Source organism: Myzus persicae, unplaced genomic scaffold (genome assembly GCF_001856785.1).
Source record: "Myzus persicae strain clone G006 unplaced genomic scaffold, MPER_G0061.0, whole genome shotgun sequence".
Lineage (NCBI taxonomy): Eukaryota > Metazoa > Arthropoda > Insecta > Hemiptera > Aphididae > Myzus > Myzus persicae.
In genome coordinates, this window is record NW_019102598.1 from 177,095 (window position 1) to 190,527 (window position 13,433).

Here is a 13,433-nt window from a genome sequence, read left to right on the forward strand (position 1 = left end):
TAACAATTAATTACTATATATTGTTCGATGTATAGTCGTGACAGCTAACGAAATAACCGTTGTGCTTTCGCAATCGATAAGGAATACCTGGAGATTAATTTTTATTAAAATCCGGAAATAAATCATTTAGTGAACATTGTATTTATCAAATGCTGATATGCGTGAAATATGTTCATTATATGCCGGGTATCACAAAAATATTCCCAAATATTCTCTAACGTGTTAAATATTCTCTAACCTCTAAAATATGCTTTTTTATGCAAAATAAATTTTTTCCTGTGAATTCTGTGTTTCATGATTCGTAAAGATTTCTCACTCCCATTTAACTGCATAAACTAGAAACAAATATGTAAAATCATAAAAATCAGACCTCTAATTATTATATACCCTGTCTGTAATCTGGTGGACAAGTACACTGAGCAACAGGTTGAACTCGAGGTTGCGTGTAGATAGCGTTGACGGTAACATACTGCACTGTACTTTATTACATTAAATTATTTACGTACCATCATAGATAATAGATATATGGATAGGCCATGGCTATAATAACACTGTATGGGGTCGCGTTCTATTTTGTGCGAGAGGAAAACATCTATAAGAATGTTCTCTCTCCTGCATGGGATACTATTTAAGGTTATGTTCAAACTTCAAATAAAATTGACGGCGTACATAAATATTTTAAAATAGACTAGAATCATAATAATTAAACCCAATATAATATAATTTTTAATTACCTTAGAGTTTTTAAGTTAGTTAAAATACTTGAGGTTTGCGTGCGATTAATATTTACCCCATCTAACCTCAAATCGATAGTACTACATGAATACATGATAAACTCCAATAGCCTATCCATCTCTTTATTATCTATGCGTACCATAAATGAATGACGACTAAAATACAATAAACAATAATATTCATAATATTTTACAATACTCAATTATTTGAGAATTTAAAATTATAAAAATGTAGGTTATTCAATCTACTCAAAATTGTGGAATATATTGTTACAACCGTAATTCATTGGATGCCATCATCAAAAAAAATTTTGGCCCATGGGGGGATCGAACCCACGACCTTCGCGTTATTAGCACGACGCTCTAACCAACTGAGCTAATGGGCCAGATTGAAGATTACGTGCATTTCAAATGCTTTTACGAACACGACTTTCTAAACTATCTGTAGACCATAAATATAAAAATGATATAATTTTGTTATGTTCTTTAAATATTTTTAAGTTTGTAAATGCTATTTCTTCTAAACACCAAAAACACATCGAAACAATATTTAAGACAAACCAGCCCGTTAGCTAAGATTCAATCACAATGTAAAAAGTAAAGCGTAAATACACGGCCACACATACCTTCCACAGTCCACGGGTGACTTAGAAAAAAGAGCAAGCCTAGATTAGACAAATTAAATCGAAAGTATATAAGTGGTACACATTGTCATGTAGTACCTATGGTTTATAGATACCTAATATAAATTAAACTGTATTCTGTAAACAGTGTAAGCTGTATAATGTATATTATACTATTATGCTATTATTAATTAATTTAATAAGTACCTATATTGTTAAATGTTAATACTATAAGAGAATAATCTGAGATAGCATTTAATAAAAAAAAAAAAATGTATTGTACCGGTATTATCACGTCAGCCGCAGTTTGAGAATTTACCTGTTCATAAAATGCTTATCGACGGGAGCAGTTTGGGAATATGCAAACAATGGAAGGGAGCCGTTTGCGATGCGCCGATTTTTAAATAGGTACCTAAGTAAAATTAAAAAGTTATCAAATACTTTATAAATTCATAATGATTTACTTAAGTCAGAGAAACAGATGGGCCGCAGAACCGAACCCCCTCACCACCGAGCTTACCAATTTGTAAGCTGTCTGCCAAGTGGCATCAGTGACAATAAGGGTTATTTTTTTAAAATTTAAAAAATAATGTATCGTAGGTAGGTATAATCTATAGATTATACTCTAACCTACGTTGTAAAGTTTAACCGTTTTCTTGTACTCCGATTTATTTTGTGATTTTATCAATCAGTTATGTAGAAACAGACAATAAAATGAATGTACGATGAATCGTATGATGCAAATTAAAAAATTGTAATGAATTTATTTTTTCTTGTTTAAAATATAAAAAATATAAATCTTTGAGTCTGAAGTATCTTTTTTGCAGAAAAAAAATTAAATGATGCTGGATACACCAAATAAAAAAAGTATATAAGTATTTTAAGAATTTAATTACAATAAGTATAGGTAATAGGAACCTGGAACCTACTACCTGTAGATACAAATACACAATAAACAAACTCCAAGAGACAAAATAATATGTAGGTGCCTATCTCATATTCAAGAATGGAGAAGTAGGTATCTTAAATACTACTTATCATCCATACTGATACAATTATATTACTTATTTGAAGTTTAATCCCTACTATACGTACCTAGTTAAAAAGATAAACTGTATTTTTGCATCACAATTTGCAACACTCTATATTAGGTAGGTATACTTATTAATAATTTATAGGTGCCTACTCGAATGTTTGTACAAACAATACGGCATTAATATTGTCCTCAGTTTTCAGAATCTCGTAGCATCTTTATTATAATAATAATAAATTAATACATATTATACCCATTATGTGTGAATAATCGTTATTATTTTGACGGCGACGGAGACAATGAAAATGCAAGCTGGATAATAAGTGCGCCACGTTTTTCGGATAAAGGAGAGTACGCTTCACGTCAATGCTCGCCTTTTATATATACTCACATAGACTAAATAGCCGGAGTGCAGCAGAACAACAGGGCCTAGGCCCTAGACTATATTTTTGCAAGTTAGTGTGATAATAGGAAGTTACAATTAATAATGACTAGGATAAATGATACTACAATTTAAAAGTTATTTATAAGATTAGTATTTGCATAGATAGGATTGTTTTATTTTGAACTTCATCTCGCATGCTCTGTGATGTAGAACCATTTTTTCCGTACATCCCGGTATAGGGACCCCACAATTCGGGGCTGTTGGACCTGGAGTACAGGGGCTCAAAAATTGATGTGAAGTGCCTGTCCCTGTATTTCGTACAATCTTGAATGATGCGTATTGGACAGATATAGGTGAACTTATTATATACACTTGGCGCTTGTCATATATGGGGGGGGGGCTGAGGTTTTCGCCTATGAGAAAAGAGTGAGTAGCCGATTCTCGATCTTGTAACGACAACTGGTAGTTTGTTTATGTGATGGAGAAAGACCCATTTTGTTCGTATTTTCTTTCATTTTTTTTTAGCGTACTTGTTTTCGTTTTATTAGAGGACGGCATGGAGTGCCAAAAACAATTTGTCACATTGCGTATATTTTTCGTTTGATGGAATGATTTGATGAAATTTGTCGGTATGAGTCAGTGATTGTTGGGTATAGGAGATTGCAACGTTATTCGGGTTAAGAAGAGCACCTACCACACGTCCACGAGCGGCTATTATATATTATATTGGTAGGTCGCCTACAATAATATAGCAGGAGTGCGGCAGAACAGTAGTTGTAGGTAAATAAAAAAATAACGTCCGCAGCGAAAAATGTCGACTACCTACTGCAGCCGACGCCATCCAATTATAATAATAATATTACTATACGCCTATGGGGAAATCTGTACCTATCTTACGGCGAACGTCGCCGAACGATATACATAATATCATGTATATTTATATATTGTATTACTATTATTATTATTATTATTATTATTATTATTATTATTACTATTGTAGGTATATATAGTACGTGGATCGTGATAGAATATATCGCTTACAGTCGGCGGTGAGTGATCTATGTGACCGGTGTCGCGGTCGCGGTAGCCACATCGGCGCGGCGGCGGTGGCGGAGAGTCGCGCTATGACTCCCCCCCCCCTCCCTCCAACCGTCCCTATCAATACGTACGTATTTTTTACTATACATTATTATAACCCGATCGAACGCTCGGATTCAAACGAATCGTGGAAATGGCGCGAGCCGGACAGGGACACATGTACGCGTACAAATTGACGTGCACCGACTTTACGCATATTATAATGGGCCGTATATATACACGCGTATAATATAGGCACCTTTATTATGCACACGCGCGCATATATATATATACAATATGGGTACGTATATACATATAGGCACCTTTATTATATACATACATACATACATATATATATATATATATATAGTATGTATATGGGTAAGCGCGTATATTATTATACAATACTACGGGCGGCGCGTTTCTCCGTCGTCCGCGCTGGTGCGGCTATCTCGTCCGGCCATCTATTTTACCGCCGCCAGAGTTTTGCATATTATTGTTTTATTATTATTATTATTATTATTATTTGAAACGCGTCTATACATATATATATATATATAATGAGCCGATCGAAAAATAATAACGCTCGTCCGCCGTTTATATTATGTATAATAATATATAATTTATTAATATATTATTATACGCGCATTTTTAGAGTATATACTAACCGCGTCCCCGTCCCACTCCTCTACCCGGCTCTGGAATATCGATATTATAATACATATTATATTATTATAATAGTATAACTCTACTGAGACTGTATATGTTATAACGAGGCTTTTGTAGATTCTGCGGAGCGCGCTCACAGAGTTTTTATTTGGAAAATACTTTTTAAACTTATCCAATATAACTATTATACCTATACTTTCATATATTATTGTAATATGGTAGTCCCTATAATATATTTAATATATGTAAGAAGTATGCACAGCAAACCGTGTACCTACGGTATACAATACCATTTTATTGTTGTATATTAGTTATATACCTTATACCAGTTATACCGAACCAGGGCCGTAGAGAGAAAAACCCTGGCCCGGCGGCGATGCTTTGGGCGCACTATTTTTGACCACCTATCGATAACTTTGTCTGCAGGTAACTACGTTAGGAGTTAAATATTTATCAAATATTTATTTTTAATTATTTCTTAACGACGTTGTATATAAGTATATAAATATTTTCAAATTGTATCCCTATTGATGTACTGCAGTCTTTTCTAGTAATTTGATACGTACTCAAAGTTTAAAAAAATGATGCTAAAAATACCAAAACTGCACAAATATTTTGATGTATCATAATTCATAACAGTAGTAATTTTATTATAGGAAAACAACTTTACAAATCAGATGTTGGACTAGTTTTAATAAATATTATTTCAAATGATAGGTGATAGCAGCAATTATAAGGATATGAAATTATATGAATTTGAAAGACCAAAACCGTTTTATAGACTATTATAGTTGTATAATATAATACGTAACTACTAACTATTGAAATGTCTTTATTATTTATTACGTTCTTATAAAAATATAGTTATATGTAAACTATTACATTCATATTAAAGATTTGTGTATCATAACAATATAGCATAATATTCGTGTGCATAGTTTATTCCACATTTCCACGGAATATTATTTTTATAAATTGTCAGTATATAAAGTTTATGACATATTGGCATTTATGAGAACATTATCATATCCATTATGGATATGCAAATCTGTATATAAATAAGCTTATTTATGTTCTATGAATAATTATAAAGAGTAACTTCAAATTACATAAAAATTACTTTTCACTTTTCAAGTAGTCTGAAATCTGCATTTGTATATTATTTCAGTACTTAATTACATACATTAATATCCTTAAAAAATAAAAAAAAATTAAAAAATATATAAAAACATTAGAAAATAAATCTGTTGCAATATTATATAACTAATACATATTATTATACTTATCTTTATAATACTACGATATTATTATATGCTACACTATACAGCCAACGATATATTCTTGATTCTTCAATAATTATTATATGAATTGTAACCTATCTAACCTACCTTCCTACCTACCACGTTTACCTATTATAAAAATGCTATGGTCTGTGTATAATATAGTCAAATGTAATTGGAAATACGCCTACTGCGGGGAAGAAAAAAATTACAGAAAAAAAAATCACCTCCTATCAATCGTCTACCGGTCGTCTGACGGTTGTCATTTTGTCAAGGCAGACGTCGGACGACAGAGAATAACTGCGTTTCCGAGGCGGGTCATTGTGAATACGAGGCGGCGTTAGCTGAATACTGTCTTGAGACGCCAACATAACGCCCATGGGTGTCCCCGACCGTATACGCATTAACGTTGATTTATGTCGTATTGAACGCATGTTTTCGAATATTATATTATGTATACCGACGACCATAACAAACCGCAGTGTTAGATGTACCTATGTATATATATATTAAAGTTGCCGAGATCGTGTTACAATTAAATGATGTACTTACATTTTAGTATTTTACTGCCATCACTAAACAGTTACTACATTTTATCTAAAATTATTCGTCTTAGAGCAATTCGAGATTTTAAAAATTACTTTAGTGTTCTCTCAAGACGTAAAGCCATAATACCTATAATATGCTGTTATAAATTATAATAATACAATTACTGTTTAATCAACGGGTAGGGCTACTTGATATAGGTACCTAGATTAAACATAAACCTAATAGTAGTATAAATATCGAACTAATTCACTTAAGCCATATTATAATTTATAACACTCGTTATTATTTTCATTGTCGTCTATATGCCTGTATCACACTGAAACGGAAGAGATAATTGTCAAAAAGGGCTTATTTCTGCCGAGCACTTATTAATATACGACATATAATACAGCAACAACGATGTTCTGACAAACTACATATTATAAAGATACTATTAGTATTTTCTCCACAGACGTAGGTATAGGTTATTGGACGTAGTCTTAAGAATTCTAAAGAGAAGTTTTTAGTATTCCATAAAGATTACTTGAAAATTGCGATGTATTAGAAGAAAAAAAAAGAATAGAACAATATTGACGTACAACGTTTCTATTGTGACCGTGATTTATCGTACCTTTAAGTATAATATAAAATCCGATATGTTTGTACCGTCGTCCATCGTTGTCGTAAACAATAAAGCCTCGTCAAACCCATTCATTTATTGCCCATTAGTATTATTAGGTATCATTTGTACTTTTATAACTAAATTTGTTGACTGAGTAGAAAAGAGAAAAATATCATGTGCACTCCGATTTTATGTACTGGTTAATCGCTGTTTCCTATACGACTGCTATACCTGTACATACAAACATACATACACACTTATATATATATATGATTTATCACAAGCAACCTACCTACATTACACACTCGTATACATAGCAATATAATATAATAATATGTGTGTGTAGCGACAGACAGGTAAAAATCAACAGACGTATAGATAATGGGGTCAATAGTATTACCTATATATGTAATAAACCAAAATGGAATGACCGTCGAAAGTTTGCGGTGTTGTGTGTTTGAAATATAATATAAATTACAAAGTGTTAAGAACCAACGAGATAGACATCATAGGTACAACTTTTTTTCGGTTTTTCCTATCTTTGTTTGGAATACATCACTTCAAAAGTTAAAAATTGTTCAAAATAATAAATCTATGATTGCTGTACTTCCCATTTTTTCATAAAACTATAGTAGATATTAAGAGATATTTTAACACAAAATCCATCACGTCGTGTATGGTACAATTATTTATGGTAAATAACAACGATTTAAATATAATTGTCTTATATTATAGGTATAATAAAAAACCTGGCTATTATTTCATCAATTTGATTATATTGTTTTAAATATAGGTAATGGTAATAAATAATAATTTATAAATAACAAAATTGAGATTATTCGTTTTTTCTGTTCATTGTATATTTTTACCCAATAAATAGTAAATATACATACCCTAAAAGGAGGGTCGACCACGCAGAATAAATTAATAAATCGTCAAAAATACTATACTTAAATGCTTATTCTTTTTCCATTTTTTTCTGTGTAGACCCAGAATAACTTGCTAAATAAGAGTAAGCAAAAGGTCTTCTGGACCTCTTCAATTTATTTCCAAGCACTTATCTTAGGAACTAACTGCTGACCCCTTCACTTAAGTACAGTTTAGTATTGTTATTACTTAAGGAGTGTTGTATAGCCTTGTAAGGGTGGTAACCTGCAAGTTTACCTGTAATAAAACTGTGGAAATACGAGTATGTTTTATTACAACATAGGTAGCCATAATTTAATGTATACATTAGTTTTCAAAATACATTTAAATATAAGTATAGACGGTTATAGTATAGGTACCTACATTTCATTTTTTTTTTTTTTTAGTACGAGTTTAGTCGAAAGTTTGTAATATTTTATGACATAGGGAAGTTAATAATGAATCTATTAAATTGAGTTATTATACATAAAATATTTGACCAAGTCAAACACACTTTCAAACTGCAATATTACGTACAAGCAAATGTATGTATTGTAAACACCGCCGAAAGTGAAGTATTTTAAGTACATCGATACTGCTTACTGCATACATCTATCTACCGGATGTGCGTTATTCGTTGCGGGTGGGCAAATATACGCCAGGATCGTAGTAGGTATATGCGCACATATTATTAAATGTAGGAAATGTTTCAAACTTACTGGACCGGATGACCGTTTTCCGTTTTGCTCCAGTCGGGCGACTGATGACGTAGCAATCCGACCATCCACGAATACCAATGACTGCATGTCCGGCGTGACGAGCGATTTCCCTACTTTGCTGAACGGCTTTTCCGTCCATTCGTACTAAAGGGTTGACGCGGAACGTCGTTATTATTAATAATATTATATCGTTGATAGAACGTGTATTGCACGCCACGTGGTTATTATAATATGATATGCATTATGCTGACCCAGAGTCGTGGATCCTGCAGAGACTAATACTAGACAGGAAACAATACTTAGTTAACAATATTTTTAGTGAACAGTAAAATCTATTATGTACACTAGGTACCTATAGACGATTATTTTTGAAAATATTATGAATACAATAAAAAATTGTTGGATAATCGAATTGACTTTTTTTTTTTAGATTAGTCAGACTGGTCTGTAGAGAGGGCGGGAGGGAGATTGTCAAATACGTATTATGTCCCCTAGACGCTATACACCCTATATATACATCTGTGTCGTGTAATATGTATTTAAAAATATATTATAGGTTATTTCGGTTAAAACGTTTATTCAACCATCGATATGTCGTTTTATAATTATTCGAATATCTTTTAATTTGGTTTGGTAGGTACATATTTATAATGTTTGGCGGTGATTTTTGTACAATGATGTCGACTTGAAAATTATCTGTGAAAACAATATATTATTATTCAGGCGTCAAAATGTTTCAATTTTTAATCAATATAAATTCTCGGTACATTTTTATGAATTAATGAGGATTTAAAGATAATTAATCAAAAAAATACCAGTTCCTACGTATTGTATTATTTAATTCTATATATTTATTATTTATATGAAGCTCACCATTACTTGTTAACATGTTTAAATTTGAGCTATGAACTATGAATACAAATTTTTAAACATTGTTATACTTGATAATTTTAATATTAATATAAGGCTTGCCAATGTATCAAAAAATAAAAATAACCTTAGAATAATTAGTCATTATTAAATAATACAATTTATGTAATTGAACGTGATAATATTATATCACACATACCATTGTTGTACACCATCATGTACAACGACCATAGTTTTAAATCATAGGAACTTGTGTAGTTATGTACATACTAGTATTTTATATAGCAGCTGTGTATTCGGAAGAGAAAACGTTATTTCAAAATATTATACGATTGATAAAAATAATATTATGTTTCCGACTTCAAACGCTATACATTGAGCCGGCGCGATAATAAATAGTGTTTTATGTCCATCAAGGCAACAACCAATAAACTCAAGTTGGTAGGCGTACTTACAATAGCTAGGTACCTATATTATATTTTTTACACTAACGCGCGCGGAACGAATCTCACAAAGAACTTACGCCCTGCGGTAGGTAATTGCGAAAAATCGGTAATCCTGTTGCGAAAGTACATTACGTTACGGGTCAAATACCTATGCACAGGCTTCCAAGCGTAAATCAAACGAAATCTTGTCGATCCTTAATACAGTGATATTTACAGGAGGATGACCCTGATATCATGTATTATAGTCGTCGGATTCGATTGTTGCGACCACCTTTGTGGTCAATAAATCGCACACGATTCCAGAAAAACTTGAAGTAATCAATAATTGCAGCTCTATCCACTGCCCTCTCGGAAATCTAACTCGCGTCCGGCACATGTAAGGATCGTCCTAAGTACATTTAACCCAACGGCGTCCACCACAATAATTGATATGAGAACGGCGAGACATATTATTATCTATAATATCGTATTGGGTATATTTTAGGGACGAAATATTAATTATATCAATAACCAAAATATCGTATGATCAAAAAACTTATCGATCGGTGGATAAAACGAGAATATTAGGTTGGTTTATATACAAAATCACGAAAAGAGCCGAAAATCGATACATTGACGGCACGCGGGACAAGGTGTAAATCACCGAAAACGTCCCACAGATGAAAATAAGTAATTGGTACGAAATAACCGGAGAGATTAAAAACTCAGATATTAACGGCTGTTAGATTAATCTCTGTGAATAATCTATAAACGATATATCATGTACACGCCATCGAAAGTATATATATATTGGAGGTATTATGTTATACCAGTTTTTTACGAGGACGTATCGTACACGGGGGTACTAATTATGAGATATAAAATCGGGTGTAACGTAGAACGGTGCGTACACGAGTTTGTGTGAAATTAAAATATTATCCACGTTGGTTAAATAATATAATGAAATCATATGTTATATTATACTATTACAGTATATGATACCGCTTTGTAAATTATACATGTTGTCTTATTCTCCTATTTATATTCAATAATTATTATATCTATATACTATGATTGTCGTTTTATAACAAATATATTATATGATTAATTATATATATTATACATTTGTGCATGATATCACATAGTTGACGAAAATTATTTCCGAGTATTTTCTAGTCTTCCCGGCCACCTGAGGAGGTTATACTACGACTTACCACGATTTTGGTATGGTTTTCCCGTCGTATATAATAGTTTTGACAAACCCAAATTTGTCACTAAAATTATAAATTGTGTTGAGAAAAAAAAACAATAGTTCTATACAACAAAAAATACAGGTTTTCATAAAATTGTATTATAATACGTTATGTTTCCATTATTATTTAATGCAACTGTATTCGTGTTTCAGTTTTTCGAATGACTTGAAATCAAATCAGTAACTATGGATGTTATTGGATAACATTTTATATTAGGTAATCATTTTGATATAATATCAGGTAATAAATAATAATGTAATATTGGAAAAAAAATATGCAAATTAAATGGAAAATAATGTTTTAGACGTATCTTGACTCGTATTATTTTGGGCACGCCCCCCCCCCCTCCGCGCTCTCAAGTACCTTCTTCTATCCTTGCGGCGTCACAGCGCTATCTTAGTAATCGCCTTTGCTTTAGGGATTTGCAGTTGTTCAGGCTTACACGTCATGTATTATTAGTGGGGCAGTCTCGCGGGGGCGTTTTCCTCCCCGCCGCCGACACCGAAAACAAAAGTCGTCGCACGCTGCACGATCAGCGGCGGGCGGCGTATATTACACAGAGGTAAGTATATTATAATCCGCGTACACGCGTATTGTAGGTAAAACTGTGCAGGTCGTGGTATAATATGGTAATCGCAAAACTCCATCTCGGCGGAATATGAAAAAAAAAAAAACACGGTAGCTAAACATACACTCACATGCACACGCACGCGTGCATTTGATATACATTATAATGTGTATGTGTGTGTGTGTGTGTGTGTGTGTGTGTGTGTGTGTGTGTGTGTTAGCAACCTATCTACGTATAGGGTTTAGAACGGGTTTTAGCGGCGGCAACAGCCATTTTTCTGTGTAGCCGCGCGACGGACGCAATATAAGAGATGAAGAACGGGGCGGGTGTAGAGAGACGAAGCGAATATACGTTTTCTACCATTTTTTTGACAGCCGCACACTGACATTCCCCGTACTTATACGCACACACACACACACACACACACACAGGTATTGGTAGTTGTGATAGCGGTATAGTATAGAGTAGTATTTTTTTATTTATATTTATTTAAATACGCGCACACTGCAGCAAACGGCCTCCGTCTATATAATATAATAATAACATGTGCCCCTCGCCGAGGAGAAGTATTTCACGTCGTCTTCGGCATCCCGTTCAGATATATAAGCTTATTCATACGCACATATATATATATATTCTAAGGTACCCCGAGCGCGTACGAGATTTTTTTCTTTTTCCTTTTTTTCATCATTTTTTATTCCCTTTATATTGTTTTTTAGCTACCCGATCTTTTATCGCGGTTTGTCGGGTGGCAGTTTTTCTTTATTATTTCCCTTTATAAAACTCGAACGCACACACTCATACACACACACACACACATATATACACATGCGCACGTATATCTCGATTCTCGACGGATATTTACATTATTGCTTTTTTTAAACGACGACAACGAGTGTACGGGTGCACAATCCTGGTCAACGTAAAACAAACACCAATTAATCGAAGATCAACCTACAGTCCCTGAGACCGCAAGTCACAGTTCATCATAACAATATGCAATACGATATACATATTATCATAATAGAAACAACGTCATCTCAGTATCACACGGTGTCACCACGACATCGTATGTAAGGGTATATTGTATATAGTAAGTAAATAGTGCCTGGGGCGTAATCCGGGTCCATAATCAAAATGGTCTCCGAAAACATTTCGATTATTTCAACGCCATCGGTGACACAACTTCATTTGAAGCCGAACAACCCTGTATAAATATACTCACCTACAAACAGTTTAATACGCGTTGTGTCGCTGAATGCTTAAATCGTGCCAATTGACCACCACGGTAGAATAATATTATAAATATTTCTTCGGAAAATATTTTTAGTTGGGTCTAAGACAAACAACATTTGAAATAAAAACATACATCGCTCATTAAAAATATTAAAAATAATGCCTAATATATCAATAATTCTTGTCACTGCAAAATGTGAATGGAGGAGAAGGCTGAAGATTGAATTTTGACATTTCATAAAATATTATAAATTATAATATAATATAGAAATATATGAATTGGTTTTTCGGTCCACAATTTCTTTTTTTTTAGTTACAATACCAACACCAATATTATGGAAATAGGTGCAGTATGGGAATAATTTATAATTACCTATACCAATTAAATTATAAGCATAACCATAAATCGCAGGTTCTTCGAAAATGGAAATTTGAATGTTATATTCAAATGACTAATGACTGTTAAAGTAAAAGATTCGTCAAAAATACATATCAGCAGACGCGT

General features: G+C 32.8%; 1 non-coding gene across 1 annotated transcript; it reads right to left on the reverse strand.

Annotated features, from left to right (window-relative positions):
- Window positions 1-1,046: 1,046 nt before the first annotated feature.
- On the reverse strand, window positions 1,047-1,120 carry Trnai-aau. The gene has a single exon. It is a non-coding gene; the product is annotated as a tRNA-Ile (tRNA).
- Between the last annotated feature and the right edge of the window lie 12,313 nt (window positions 1,121-13,433).